General features: G+C 41.2%; 1 long non-coding RNA gene across 1 annotated transcript in view; it reads left to right on the top strand.

Moving 5' to 3' along the window:
- The first annotated feature begins 14461 nt into the window (after positions 1-14461).
- Positions 14462-16040, top strand: part of LOC135091614 (uncharacterized) — a 34042-nt gene continuing 32463 nt past the window's right edge. The window contains exon 1 of the long non-coding RNA XR_010262570.1: positions 14462-14600. This is a non-coding gene — a long non-coding RNA (uncharacterized LOC135091614). The remainder of the gene's footprint in view (positions 14601-16040) is intronic.

Here is a 16040-nt window from a genome sequence, read left to right as displayed (position 1 = left end):
TAATAATAATAATAATAATAATAATAATAATAATAATAATAATAATAATAATAATAATAATAATAAAAAAAAAAAAAAAAAAAAAATCATCATGGAGAGAAGTCATAAGTGGAGTACCCCAAGGCTCAGTACTTGCACCAATCATGTTTGCAGTTTATATAAATGATATGACAGAGAGCATGAACAGCTACATGAGTCTTTTTGCAGATGATGCAAAGTTGCTGAAGAAAGTTGAGAATGCAGATGACTGTGGAACGTTACAAGACCTGAACAAGATATCAGAGTGGAGTTATAGATGGGAAATGGAATTTAATTTAAAGAAGTGTAAAGCAATAGAATTTGGAAAAAGTACAAGAAGAGTAAAAGGGAATTATGTGTTGAATGGTGTAAGGTTGAGTGGAGCAGAAGAGGAAAAGGATCTCGGTGTTAGTGACTGGGAACCCGACCCCAGAGAAAAACATTAGTAAAATTACAGGAGAAACCTATAACTTGAGAAGAATAAGGCAGGCCTTTGCATATATGGATGAAAAGATGGTCAGGAAGATGATTGTGTCGCTGATAAGACCTAGGCTAGAATATGCAGCAGTAGTGTGGTCGCCATACAAGAAAAAGGATATAAGGAAGTTGGAGAGAGTTCAGAGAGCAGCTACGAAGATGGTACCAAGTATCAGGGATTTGTCATATGAAGAGAGACTGGCAAGGATACACCTACCAACGTTGGAAAAGAGGAGAGAAAGGGGAGACTTGATTGTGATATATAAAGCATATGAGGAAGTAGAGGAGGTGGACAGGAGCGACTTAATGGTCTGGGATACACGGGACACTAGAGGACATGGAAAGAGGCTGAAGAGGAGTGCTTGTAGAAGACGTCAAAAAGTATAGTTTCCCATATAGAAGTATTGATGTATGGAACAGTCTGGATGAGGAGATAGTAAGTGCAGAAAGTATACATCATGGATTCAAGGCTAAGTTGGATATTAAAAGATATGGAGATGGGACAGCACGAGCATAGCTCTTTTCCCATAAAGCACAACTAGGTAAATACACACACACACACACACACACACACACACACACACACACACACACACATTTATTTTTTTTACTTGATGTGAATCGTGTGTTACTCAGTGTGCCTGTGTCAGGCCATATATTTGTGAGGCATGAGGCCTCATGATGTGTTGGTGAGCAATTGTACAGGTTCAAACATAATTCCCAACTTTGTCCACTCTGCTATGTCTCTGTCCCGCATACCTCACAGAAAAAAATGGCAGGCAGCCTCAGGTCCGACCAGTCAGGTGGCTCTGTGCTGTTGTTAGAGCTGTGATGATGTAATGATCCTTATGGGCTCTGGTGAAGACCTGTAAAGATATCACAGGCAAGGCAGCTGGCCAGTCTTCTTGAGGAAGACACAGATGACGAGGTGACAGCTGGTTGCTGCGATAGATGGATGCTTGGTCTGTATTAACAAAGATTCTTAGAGTTTGTCTCAGCCTTTTGCTTATCTTCTAAGTGTGCTGAGTCAAATTCTTAAGCTCCAGTATGAGATGGCGATGAGGTGACAGTTAGTTGTTGCAAGAGGTGGATGCCTTGGTCTGTATTAACAAAGATTCTTACAGTTCGTCTCAGCCTTTTGCTTAAACTTGTGCTTGTCTCCTAAATGTGCTTAAAGTTGTGCTGAGCCAAACTCTTAACCTCCAGTATGAATTGGTGAAAGAGCAAAACAGTGAAATCTTATATTTCTCAGTTTTGAGTTGATTGTGAAATTTTTACATTTTTTGGATTAAATAACAAAAGGATAATTTGCCATTGATTTTCTAAGGGTATGAGCGCATAAATTTGTGTTTATTAGTATGCAAATTAGATCCTGCACAAGGTGCATGTATTTTGTCTCAGTGCTTATACCCTTGAGCCAATATTGTTCTGTCACTCCCACTTAACAGCACTTCCTTTCCTGTCCTTTTTCTTTAGTACTGAGATGATGACCCCTAAGGCTGAAAATGCCAATAGAGGAAAGCCAGCTGAACTGATGGCAATAGTTTCCTTTCTCAATCAGTATTATGAGGAAAGATGCAGCATGAAGGGCTTCATTCATTCAGTAGCATAAAAAAGCTGCATGGGGCTCTATTACTAAGTTAAATTATACACACCAGCAACAGGACACAGGAAGACCCAAGGTCATCATTGCTGCAGAGCTGCATTAGCTAAATAACTGCAATTATTATTTTAATTACTAGTGTAAGTGTGGGGCTCTCCAAAGCATCTCCTGCCAAATCTGTCACAAATAACACTTCTGCAGGTCTAGTCTATATATGTCCAACAGTTCAGTCATTCAGGTCATTGAGGACATACTTACAGGCCTGATAATAATTCTTGAGGTGGCGAACTTGGGCTCGATGGTCAGCCATCATTTGGTTAACTTAGTCTTTCCGTAACTCTTAAAGTTAAGCTACATACAGAATTGTCTTAAATTTAAGCACAACTTGGGAAATTAAACACAACTCTAAGTATAAGAGTTGGGCTGAGTTAAACCTCTCTAGTTAAGAATCTTTATTAATACAGCCCCTGAGGCTGCCAAGTGGGTGGACAGGTGGAGTGTTGTGACTAGGGCTGATAGTTGGGAGTATAGTGCAGTGTGATGGGAGTGGAATTGTGGACAGTGGAACAGGAGGTGCTTGATAGGTTGTCGCTTTTTTCACAACAGTTTCACCATGATCGAGATTTGTGAGTGACAATCAGTGGTAATAGGCAATGAAAGGGGATTCCATTTTTTCTCTCTCATATTTCAGTAAAAGTGATTATATATATATATATATATATATATATATATATATATATATATATATATATATATATATATATATATATATATATATATTAGATGGTGGCCACATAGAATGAACCTCTATTAAACATTATAACAATAAAACACCTCTTGAAGCATCAAAACTAAAATTATTGAGGTATTATACATCCATGTTCTGAAATACTCTGAATTTCAAGTCAAATGTATTTGTAAACACACACAGTAAGTAGATTAACAATATTAAAGTAAGAATTATTTGTATGTTTAAGTTGTACATTCCTAGTTCGTTTTCTTTTTCTGTGTACAGCGAAAACTGAATGAAAACAGGAATCCGAATGCTTTATAAGAGATTTAATATTTTTATACTTTTGTATATTGCCACGATAGGATTCCATACCACATATTTTAAGTTCTGTTACTGATAGCTTCTAGAATATCTAGGGGGTGAAGCTGAGACGTTCATGACAAGATGTACTAGTTTACTGTTTTCAGTCAATAAATATTGTGCCTCTACGCTTATCTGTCCTCCTCAAGACTGACACGTCGACGAGAACGGGATATGATTACAGTAAAATCCCTCTTATCCAGCATCAACGGGACCGCCGACATGCCGGATAGAAGTGAAATTGTGTCCACAATCATCACCCTACACTCATGCATCTTACCATAACAAAGATCAGCTGATCTTAATCAGCAGCTGATCTGATCAGCTGCTTAAGTGCAAGCACAACACGCTTGCTCTTTTCTACAACTTTAGGCATGATGAAGGCATCAGGCGATAAACAGTGTACACGCGGGACTGAGTCACGGAGTAAACACAGTGCAGTGGGCTGCAGGTGGCGCGAAGCAGTGCGCTCTGGTGGCGAGGGGACAAAGTATGCCTCACGCGGGAATTTTAATCGATTTCATGAGTACACATTGATTTTTTATTGATTTTAAGGCTCGGGGAAAAATGTGCCGGATACTCGAATGCTGGATGAGAGGGATTTTACTGTACTACATGATATATGTATTACAGGTAAGTAAAGTGGTGCTGTGGAGTGGTACTCGTAGATGCTGGTAGGCCACAAACACAACAAACCCTGGTGACAAGAATGGGATATAGTGTTACTACCCTGATTACTACATGATATACGTATTACAGGTACGTAAAGTGGTGCTGTGGAGTGGTACTCATAGATGCTGGCAGGCCAGCATCTATGAGTACCTGGCGATGAGTGGACATCCCACTAAGGACAGCCCCAGCCAAGGACAAACACAATGCCCCTAGACATGGAGCAGCCCCCAGCCTTCTCTTTGGTAGAGGACCCAGCATCAGTAGCTACCCAATGGAAGAAGTGGAAGACACGTTTCCAGTTCTACCTGGATGCTACAGAAGTCACCAACAGAACGCAAAGGCGAGCATTACTCTTGCATGTGGCTGGTCAGGAGGTTCAAGAAATATTCAGCACACTACCACCACCACTGACAACCTACAAGGTTGTCAAACCTTGTAGGTCAAACAGCTCTTGAGAAACAGCTCTCGAGAAACATTTCACCCCTAAGACCAATATAAGGTATGAACGTGTATTGTTTAGACATGTAAAGCAAGAAGAACATGAAACAACAGATGGCTTTGTCACCAGACTCAGGAAGTTAGCAGAAAACTGTGAATTCCATGACACTGAGGATGCTATTTAAGATCAGCTGATTGAAAAATGTTTTTCTAGTCAGTTAAGGAGAAAGGCACTTCAGGAGACAGACTTAACTCGAGAAAATGTTACAGTTAGCTGGAGAAATGGAAGCATCAGACAGACAAGTGAAAGTAATGGGGAGTTTTCGGAACTAAACCACTAAATGTCGTTGCTGTTCATCTAACTATAGGAAAGAGCTAAAATATTGTAGTAAATCCCAGATGTGTAAAGATGCATAGAAGATTGATCATCATGATACTATTGAAATGATGTATCAACTTTTCAATATCTGGTATGGACAATATTGAGAGAATGTGGTCAAAATAATTATTTTTTTTGTGATTATTGAGTAAACTGCTAACATTATCTTAAATAAAGCATATTACAAGTACAAAAACTATTGATTTGGACAATGAAAAAATAAAAAAATCACACTGTACTATATAGTATGACACAACCTACTCAGTAACATCGTGATATATGGCTCTATTTTTTTTGTGGGGATTCTAGCATCCCTCTCATGAAGCGAGCAACAAGGCAAAGTAATTGAGAACCAAAAACATCTCTCAGGCGATCCTGCTGCTGCTGTAGTGTCCAGCTACTGTAATCCATTGCTTAGGGTGTAGTGGAGATGGGCACCGCAGCAACATTCAACTTCTTGTCCAACAATGTGTTTCTTAAGTTCAACCAGCGCAGCTGAGTCTGGTGTTTGTTTTGGTTAGAGATACAGCATTACTATCGCCAGGACACTTGAGTTGCCAATTTTTTTACTAAAATTGCTGTTTCTATAAACTAGGAAGGAGATCTATGTAATTTGGACTTTTGACTGTCACAGACATGTTGCCTTTATGTTTACTGTCGTCTAGATTAAGACATTTCCAATCAAGAGTGTATTCATTTGGAAATCTTAAGATGACCAAATAAATCTAAATGCCGATTCACTAGAAAATCAACTTATATACATTTGCTCATGAAAAGAGTTTGATTTTACTTGTGTTACTACTTAGAAGGGATTATGTAGAAAAATATATTATATAAGCCCATTGCATCTTCATGTAAACAGAATAACACTGTAGGTATATCTGATATTGCTTGTATGTATGTGTTTGTGCCTGTGCTGCCACCTGGTGACAACCACTAGTTCTGAAAACTCCCCATTGAAGGTAACAATCATTCTAACCAGTTAAACCTGCAATAGATCAGATAAAAAAGAATGCAAGACCAAGAGTAGATGGAAAGAACCCTGTTCCAGCCTATCTTAAAAATAAACCAAGTCATCCTACACAACAAGGTAACAAACTGTAGGAAATAAGAAATGTTTCAGGTGTGGTTACACAAATCATACACCATGGCAGAAAGATAAATGTCCAGCTGCTTCCAAGGAATGTTCACCCTGTAAAAAGTTAGGGCATTTTCCTAGTATGTGTAAGACTAAGAAAAGGGTATATGCCACTGCAGAACCCACTGAGTCAAGTGTAAAAGCAACCTAGTGAGTCTCACGATAGCAAGGAAAGGATGACACTGATTTACAATTTGCTTTCAGAGTTAACTCAGTAGGGAATTCTCAGAAAAGGATTATGCTTAGCATAACACTAAATGGCAAACCTGTAAACATGCAGCTTGACACAGCGACTGATGTTACACTAGCATCCGAGAATCTCACTAAGTCTATTCCAAATGCAAGAATCATACCCTCAAAAGTTCAGCTCCAAGACTGTAGTGGTAATGATATAAAATTGTTGGTGCCATGAAAGTTAATGTGTGTTATGGACAGAAAGAATACAAGAATCTGCCAGTTATAGTAATGGAAGGACAAGAAAGGAGTCTTCTTGGTTTAGATTGGCTTCAACATATTCCATTGGATTGGTCAAATATATGTAGTGTAAAATCAAGGTTGGTGGAGGTGGATTTAACTTGTGTACTTGAACAGAGTAAAGAAGTGTTCCAAGATGGGGGGTAGGAACTGTTAAAAATGCATGTGCTAGTTTACAACTACAACCAAATGCCAAACCAAAATGTCATCCCCCTAGACAGATTCCCTTGCCATTAAAGCCATTGGTAGAGCAAGAGATTCAGAGACTTGTTGATAATGGATCTTGGGAGAAAGTCACTTACTCAGATTGGGGCACCCCCATTGTTGCAGTAGTGAAAAATGATGGAGGCATTAGACTTTGTGGGGATTATAAAGTTACAATTAACCCTCAGCTGCAAGTAGCACAACATCCTCTTCCAAAACCTGATAATATGTTTGCTGCCCTTGGAGGTTGTAAAATATTTTCAAAACTTGACCTAAGACAGTCCTTCCAACAGCTAGAAATGGATGAATCTTCCCAAGAAATATGTACTCTTAGCACACACCTGGATTTATGTCAACCTAAAAGATTACCTTACGTTGTAGCCAATAGTCCAGCACTTTGGCAACAGACAATGGACAAAGTGTTTATAGGCAAGCCAGGTATATTCTGTTTTGTTGATGACATTCTAGTAGCTGGACAAGATGAACCTCAACACTTGCAATGACTTAAAGTAGTCCTTGAAATTTTGTGAAAGACTGGACTGAGGATCCGTAAAGACAAATGTCAATTTGCTGTACCCTTGGTAGAATACTTGGGATTTAGTGTGGATAGACATGGCATTCACAAGACCCTAGGAAAAATAAGAGCTATTAGAGATGCAAAGACACCGGAAAACGTTGATGAATTAAGATAATTTCTTGGGTTAGTTACTTTCTACAACAGATTTATACCAGACTTAGCAACCATAGCTCACCTCCTATATATAATCTTCTGAAACAAGACACAGAATGGAACTGGACTGAAGAATGCACTAGTGCAGTTAACCTCATAAAGGATGAGATTACTTCATCTAGATTTTTCACTCATTATCAGCCAAACTTGCTTGTAAAACTTGTATGTGATGCATCGTCTCATAGCTTAGGAGCAGTAATTGCCCATGTAATACTGGATGAGTCAGAAAGACCTATTGCATTTGCTTCACGCTCACTTAATCAAGCTGAGAAAAACTATTCACAGATAGAAAAGAGGGACTAGCATTAGTGTACAGTGTAACTAAGTTCCACACATATTTATATGGAAAGGCAAAATTTACCTTAGTTACTGATCACAAACCTCTTCTTGCAATACTGGGTGAAAAGGTAGGTTTGCCAACATGAGTAGCCGCTAGACTACAAAGGTGGGCAGTCACACTAGCAGCATACTCATATGATATAGAATATCATTCTACCAAGAAAATGGGAAATGTAGATGCCTTATCCCGTTTGCCATTGGAAAAGGCTCCGGAGAAACATGATGGAAGTGTACTCATGGTAGAATGTCATAACTCACCTATTACAGCTAAAATGGTAAAACATCACACTAAACAAGATCCAATGTTGTCACGTATTTTACAGTTATTAGTTACTGGTTATAACACAGTGTCAGAGCAGGAAAAATTTCAACATTATCTGAAGGTATGGTCAGAACTGTCAGCAGAACAAAGATGTATTCTGAGGAGAGCCAGAGTAGTTATCCCAGAAAGTTTAAGAAAGCAAGTCTTGAGTGAAATACATGCTGACCATCATGGTGTTGTAAAATCAAAGGCAATCGCAAGGACATATGTGGTGGCCAGGAATAGATGTAATGATAATCATGTGTAAAACAGTGCCCAAACTGCTCAGCTTTTCAAAATAATCCTAAACCAGCATGCATGCATCCTTGAGAATACCCTAGACAGCATTGGCAGAGATTACATTTAGCCTTTGCAGGTACTCTTCCTTGGTCATTCATTGGTCATTCATTCCTTGTAATTGTAGATGCTTATAGTAAACAGCCAGAAGTAATACTAATACCTATGAGTTCAACAACAGCATCAGCTACTATAAAAGGCTTAATGCCAGTCTTTGACACTCATGGACTTCCAGTTCGCACTGTGACATATAATGGTCCACAATTTTGCTCAAGTGAATTTTCAGAATTTCTAAAGGTTAATGGAATAGAGCATACTAAGTCACCACCTTACCATCCCACCACAAATGGTGAAGCAGAACACTTTGTGCAAACCTTCAAACACAACATGAAATGTAGGAGTGTGACATCTGCAGATGTTAATACTCATGTTAGTAAATTCCTATTATCCTATAGAACTTCTGAACATATTGTTACTGGACAAACTCCTTCACAGTTACTGATGAGTAGAAGAGTCAGGAATAAACTAGACTTACTTAAACCAGACTTCTACTTACAACAAAATAACCGTGAATGGCAACAAGTAACCAAACATCAAACTGTGAGTGAATTCAAACCTCCACCAGTAATGGTTTGCTCATACAACACAGATGTGAAATGGGTCCCAGGCCAACTTACAAAAGACCTAGGACAAATGCATTATGAAGTCAATGTTAGTGGACATGTATCAAAACGTCATGTTGACCAACTTAAACCTTATATATACAGCTCCAACTCAACAAATATAGACCAGACCAAAGCAGAGCCTGTGCCTTTGGAGAGTAGAGGGATAGATATACCTGATGAGCCTAGTGACTTCAGCGTTACTTCTACTCCTCCAGAAAATATAAATAGAATTCTTTCAGCTCAAGGAACAAGAGGAGTTCCTCCAGAGTGCTTAGATTTGCAAGTTTTCTTTTCTTTCTGACAAGGGAAGGGAAGTGATATGTAAGTAGATTGAGAATATTAGAGTAAGAATTATTTGTATGTTTAAGTTGTACATTCGTAGTTTATTTTCTTTTTGTATGTGTCCAGTGAAAACTGAATGATAACAGGATTCCGAATGCTTTACAAGAGATTTAATATTTTTATACTTTTATATATTGCCACAATAGGATTCCATACCACATATTGTAAGTTTTGTCACTGATAGCTTCTAGAATATCCAGGAGGTGAAGCTGAGATGTTCATCACAAGATGTAGTCGTTTACTGTTTTCAGTCAATAAATATTAAGTGCCTCTACGTTTATCCATCCTCAAGACTGACACGTTGACGAGAATGGAATATGGTGTTACTACCCTGATTATTACAAGACATATGTATTACAGGTACATAAAGTGGTGGTGTGGAGTGGTACTCATAGATGCTGGCAGGCCACAAACACAATACTATCATATCTTAAGTAAGTGTGGAGGTAGCTGTTCATAGCCACTAGAACCCTCTGGTGGCTAACAGCTGCAACAGCTCTCATATCTTACCAGGCTGCTGCTGTTGTTGCTGAATGCTGATTTACCACCTCTGGTAGTAGCACGCTAACCTGGCCCTCGTATAAGAGTCTAGTTGGTAAGTTTGATGAATCCAGGCCGTGGATGGTTTCCAAGATCCCGGTCTGACATTAAGACACACCAGTCTTCCTCCAGAAGAATGGATAACTCGCCAAAAGTCTGACCAGATAACTTACCTATTGCCAGCACCTTCAGGGTACTAAAGGCTGTGGCGCCACAGCCTGAGCGTCAACATCAAATACGTAACAAGAACAAGATACCACATATTTTAATAATAAGAGGTGTCAACTATCTAGAATATAACATCTTATTATATCCCTTTTTGTTTGTCTTCTTTATGCAACCGGTTGCTGCACCAGGGCTCATGTGATCAACAAGATCCAAGAGGCCCTACCCAACAGCGACACCTCACCATGCATATAGTCGGCAACATCACGGCCCCCTCCTCCCATAAGACTACCACCACCACTATCTACCGTCTAGCTATATTTGCCCCACTCTCCAACCTTGCCTGCTGCTTCTGCTTTATCCTTCTGCATCAGCCCCTGCTTCTCTCTGTGCAGTGCTCATATAACACACCTCTAAACCAGGCAAGATAACTTCTAATGTCTGAAAGGAATTGTACTACGCACTACACGAAAACGTGTGCCATGACCCCCACCACTCACATCACGCTGCTCTCCAGCTTCGTAGGCCACCTCAGGCTGCAACACACCCATCCCTGCCATTTGTGTATTAGTATCCTTACCTACCTTCAGTCAACAATTGACTCGCAGCTTGATACTCCGCAGGTATCGGTGTTTCCCCGTCCAATCAGCACTCGCTCCTCTTCGGGTGTTGATATAACAATGGCGGCTGGCGGCAGTTGTCGTTTTAGTCTGTCTTATCCAGAGGACGGTCACCACATATTATTGTTTTGTATATAAGTATTTTACAATGTATGTATTTCTTTCACAGGAAATTCAGAGGAGGTTTGCTACAGTGATTGTAGCTGCCCGAAGGCAGCTAAAAGATTTTAGACCCACACGTTGACGCGAATCGTTTATTGCATTCGGTCAAACCTGAAGGCATACATAATAAACATAAGACGTGCGTAGCACTATTAACCATTAAAAACTGTATCAACATAATACTCGTACATCATTTATCATGGATTATGCTAATTAGGGCAATCTACCCCTCGTAATAGAGATGTGGAACTCAAGTGCTTGGGGGTCTTAAGGAGGCCCGTCACCAAGCAACACTTGCGTCTGTATTGTAGTGGCCCGATCTTTCCTGGAGTAGTCACACCCGAACTCGGTGGCGGTACAAGAGGATCTGTTCCTCCCGGTTGCGTCCCTGCTGGCCCTCAGTGCCTCACGCCTGCCCATCTTACCCTTAGGTCAGCGATAGTTCACCCCTAAATATGAGCCTCACTGAAGACTGGGCACAATCTGCCCCATTCTGAAGCAGCTGGGCCAGATATGCGACTCCGGGTGACCCATTCCTCTACAGAGATCTCTGTGTCTTATCTACCCTGCGCGCCATGTCATCAACTTTACCACGTAAACACAACCCTCACTACCTCTCTACAGCTAAGCTCTCCTCAGCTAGTTCCTCTCACACAACTTCACTACTGGAATTAACTACTATAATGAATTCAGTTTCTGTAATCTCTAATCTAATTAACTCAGTTTCCTTAGTGTTATCCATGCTTCATATTAGTCTCTCACCACCAGCCTCACAGGACCTTATGAAGCGACACAGCTGGCGATTATACTCCCCTCATTTACTTAACTTTTATAGCACCAGAACTTAAAATACTAGTTCACTTTAACTCTCATAACACATAACATGTTACTTAGCATACGCTTGTTCATCAACAACTTCTTTCACCCGTTCGGCAGTAAGTGATTTTTTTTCAGTATGCACCAAGAATATGTTAAGTACATAACACAAAAACAGCAAATATACTAATGAATGAATATAAGAGAATATTTCAAGTAGAACAAATGTTATTAGCTCCTTTAAAAGCTGTTTGATAGACTTCTGTACACCAAGAAAGTAAAAAAAAAAAGCAGGCAAATATCGATAGCAGAATCTCTCTCTCTCTCTCTCTCTCTCTCTCTCTCTCTCTCTCTCTCTCTCTCTCTCTCTCTCTCTCTCCTACAGGATAAAAAAAAGTAGCGCAACCCATTGGAAAGGGATTTATTTCAAAACAAGTCCTGGAAATAAGCACCGTTCTCTGTTTCTCACAAAGTCATACAAGTCATGTTTGGAAGATGTTTTGTGACGTTTCCTGTGAAACTTCACTGACACAGTACAGGGTCATCGCTTGATGTTCTGGAATGCCATGCAGGTGAGTGACATACTGCATCTTTAGGTAACCGCAGTAGGACGTTGCGAGGATATCACAGTGACTACAACCTACGAGAGGTCCCTTGTCTTCTAAAACACTTTTGCAAGCAAGCCATAGTTTCTGGCTGTATAATTTTTGACACTGTCCTGTTGAAACAACGTAAACTGTAACGTTTACGTTACAGTTTACGTTGTCAAAGTGTTGACAGATTCCTGCACCATCATTAAGTACTGGTCACCGTTTACTGTGTTCTGGAAGAATGTTAGGAAGATTGTCAGTGGTTTTAACCAAAGCGGTCTCCTGAATTATTACCTCCCGACTTCTTCCTCTGGGGGTTACCTAAAAGATGCCGTATACGTCATTCATCCCCACAGTATTCCACAATACCAAGTGAGGACTATGTTGATACAATTAACACACACACACACACCATAAATTATTCCCCACCAGGACCAGTACATGAGAAAGGGTAGTGATCAAAGACTACACACAATGACAGGAAAGCGATTGCAGAAGCTTCGTCCACTCCCCCTACACTGGCCATATGGGTGCTACACACTCGTCCTTGCGCCCTCACAACAACTGTGTGCTTCAAGGCAGGTGTCCACGCTCTCTAAGCCTGCCTAACTAACACAACATCGTCTTCTTTCATGCCCTTCCTTCATTTGAAGCTTCATTGAAGCTTCAAATGCTTCCTTCCTCGCTTTCTGCAGTTTCATGTAGTTATGGTATTATTATTATTATTATTATTATTATTATTGTTACGCCCCACCGGGGACAACGGGGGACCGGCGACTCCTTAGGGATTGCCGTTCCCCACAGCTAACCTACGTTCTATCCGATCGGCCAATGGCATGGCATGTCTTTACCCCTGACACCTCTACCTCCAGTTATTGTACACTCTACACTTCTCGGCCGGTAACTCCCCCGGCCATGCCAGGGGGGAGGCACCCTCCGTGTCTCTCCCCCCCCCGCCCCCACCGGTGGCACCCGCAGCACAGCAGGGTCCCCTAGGGTCACCTGTCGGCCAGCCCAATCATGCCTTAAGTTGGAGTACATCACCCTCGACGATGTTGCTCCTGCGGTGGCTGGGATGTGAACGAGCCGTCCACCACCGTCAACTGCACTGCCTTCCGTGGGCAGGGGTGCCGCCAGGGGCGTGCAGGAGGGGCACTGTGGCTCTGGATCACTGGTTGGGATGGTCACCGCTGGTCTCTGTAGAGGTTCGTTGATGAAAGGTGGCACTCACGTCCGTAGAGTTTTACGACGTCCCAGGCATCCCTCGGACCGGTGCGCTGCTGTGCCCGATGCTGTGGCACTCGGGACGTTTCCACCTGCAGATGTCAAACTAGTTTATTGTACACTAACTAGTCCTGTAACACACTCCACCCACCACCCGGGACGCCGGAGGGGTCGGTGACGGAGGCGCCGATGGGGAACGTCCCCGGCGCATCGAGAGTACAAGCATCCGCACTCCCTGAGTCTGAAGACGGGACACTACACGCTAGTCTTAGTCAGTCACGAGGCGCGGAGTCGATCCTCCGCGAGGCACTGACGGAGATGCTGACGGGAGGTTTCCTAAAGCCGGAGATCACTGAGCACACGGCCTCTGCTCACCAGAGATATCTTGTTTCTATCCTGGTCTGTCCTCGCTTCCCACGAGGGTTGTTGTTATTCCCAGCGCCAGGTCCACTGTGCTGGGTCAGCAGCAGTTTTTCATGTAAACACAGGCCTCTCGCCTGCATCTACTACCCTCTCACAGCTCATGTGCGCGCCCACAGGCGCGTGGGTACTTGTGTGTGGGTGATGTGGGTATGTGTGTGAGTGCTTGGGTGTAGGTGCGTGTGTGTGAGTGTTTGAGGCGTAACAATTATTATTATTATTATTATTATTATTATTATTATTATTATTATTATTATTATTATTATTACTATTATTATTATTATTACTATTATTATTATTATTATTATTATTATTATTATTATTATTATTATTATCAACAGCAACAACAACAACAACAATAACAGCAAGAACAACAGTTAATAATAACAATAACTGTTACCGCCGAGCGGGTGAAAGAAGTTGTTGAGCAAGCATATGCTAAATAATTTGATTTGTGTTATGAGAGTTGAGGTGAACTAGTACTCGTATATGAAGGATGGGTAACACTAAGGAAACTAAGTTAATTAGAGTAGAGATTATGGATTGGTTAATCGCAGTAGTGAAGATGTGTGAGAGGAACTAGCTGTGGAGAGCTTAGCTGCAGAGAGGTAGTGAGGGTTGTGTTTATGTGATAAAGTTGATGACATGGCGCGAAGGGTAGTTAAGACACAGAGGAATCTACGCAGAGGAATGAGTCACCCGGGAACTATTGCTGACCTAAGGTTAAGACGGGCAGGCGTGAGGCGCCTAGGGCCAGCAAGAACGAAGCCCGAAGGGACAGATTCCTTTGTACCACCACTGAGTTCGGGTGTGACTACTCCAGGAAAGATCGGACCTCTAAAGTACAGACGCAGGTGTTGCTTGGTGACAGGCCTCCTTAAGACCCCAAACACGTGAGTTCCACATCTGTATTACGAGGGGTTGATTGCCTTAATTAATATAATTCATGATTAGTGATGCCTTATGTTGATACAATATTTAATGGTTAGTAGTGCTACGCATGTTTTATGTTTATAATGTATGTCTTCAGGTTTGACCGAATGCAATAAACGATTCGCGTCACCGTGTGGGTCTAAAATCCTTTAGCTGCCTCCGGGCAGCCACAATAACAATAGTAATAATAATAATAATAATAATAATAATAATAATAATAATAATAATAATAATAATAATAATAATGACAATGATGATGATGACGATGATGATGATGATGATGATTTCTTCAGTACCACGCGTTTGCCATCTTTGGTGATATTGATTATATTTCTGGTCTCTTGTTGCAAGGACACACACACACACACACACACACACACACACACACACACACACACACACACACACACACACACACACACACACACACACACACACACATTCCTTTATGCAATAAGCCTGAAGGAAGACGGGGATCGTAGGGTCCGATGTAGTGCCTGGTTAATTCGTGGACTGTCTGAACCTAACTAACTCCACGGTCTTTCACGAGGAACCCAAGACTTATTATGGACATGCTCATTGATGACTAGTCACGACTACGTTTTTACGCACGACACATCTGATAGTTCCTGAGCCTGGAAGTGTAGTGAACAATTCTGTACTAGCGACGTAGAGGGAACAGACCGCCCGAAGGTTAGCTTTTGCTTTGATGAGACATTTGCCAAGGACACACGTGTAGTGTGCAACGTTCAGCGTATACCCGCCTGATGCGCGATAGTTAAACACATGGGGGGCCCCGCCGCCACACCCTGCCATGGTCGCTGGACAGAACAGGTTTGGAGGGCGGAGATGGCTTCCAGGAGAGGTCTTTGTCCGGCTGTTTTCAGATAATGGTATATCCAATGCTTATTGATCTTCTGCCGAGTTCAAGGTTGTGGATATGTAAGCCGGGAGAAAAAGCAGAGCCAAGCAAATGGTATTAATTTATTTATGTATCAGTGAAAGTTCAAAATCGAAATGGTTGTTGGAGTGAATCACGACCTATTAAAGGTACGAGTTCACACACACACACACACACACACACACACACACACACACACACACACACATACACACACACACACCTGACGTTCAATAAGCATTCATTTGACCATGAAATGAGAGTAGAGAATCAATAAAATCACTAAAGTCCACCAATATATCTTTGGGAATTGGCACCTTCAGTTTTTTTACTATTATTATTTTTTTTTCATATATCTCCCTTATATATTTTGCTCTTTAGTCAGAGCCACTTAAAAAAAGAAAAGTTACAAAGATGGGATGGAGGTGAATGTAGACAATGATGCTTCAAATAACACGTGGAGATGAGAGAGCATCAGGGATTTGATAGCAGACCAAAG

This window comes from Scylla paramamosain, chromosome 3 (genome assembly GCF_035594125.1).
Source record: "Scylla paramamosain isolate STU-SP2022 chromosome 3, ASM3559412v1, whole genome shotgun sequence".
NCBI classification, from domain to species: domain Eukaryota; kingdom Metazoa; phylum Arthropoda; class Malacostraca; order Decapoda; family Portunidae; genus Scylla; species Scylla paramamosain.
The sequence above is the reverse complement of the archived record's forward strand: the minus strand, read 5'-3'. Positions and strand labels throughout refer to the sequence as shown.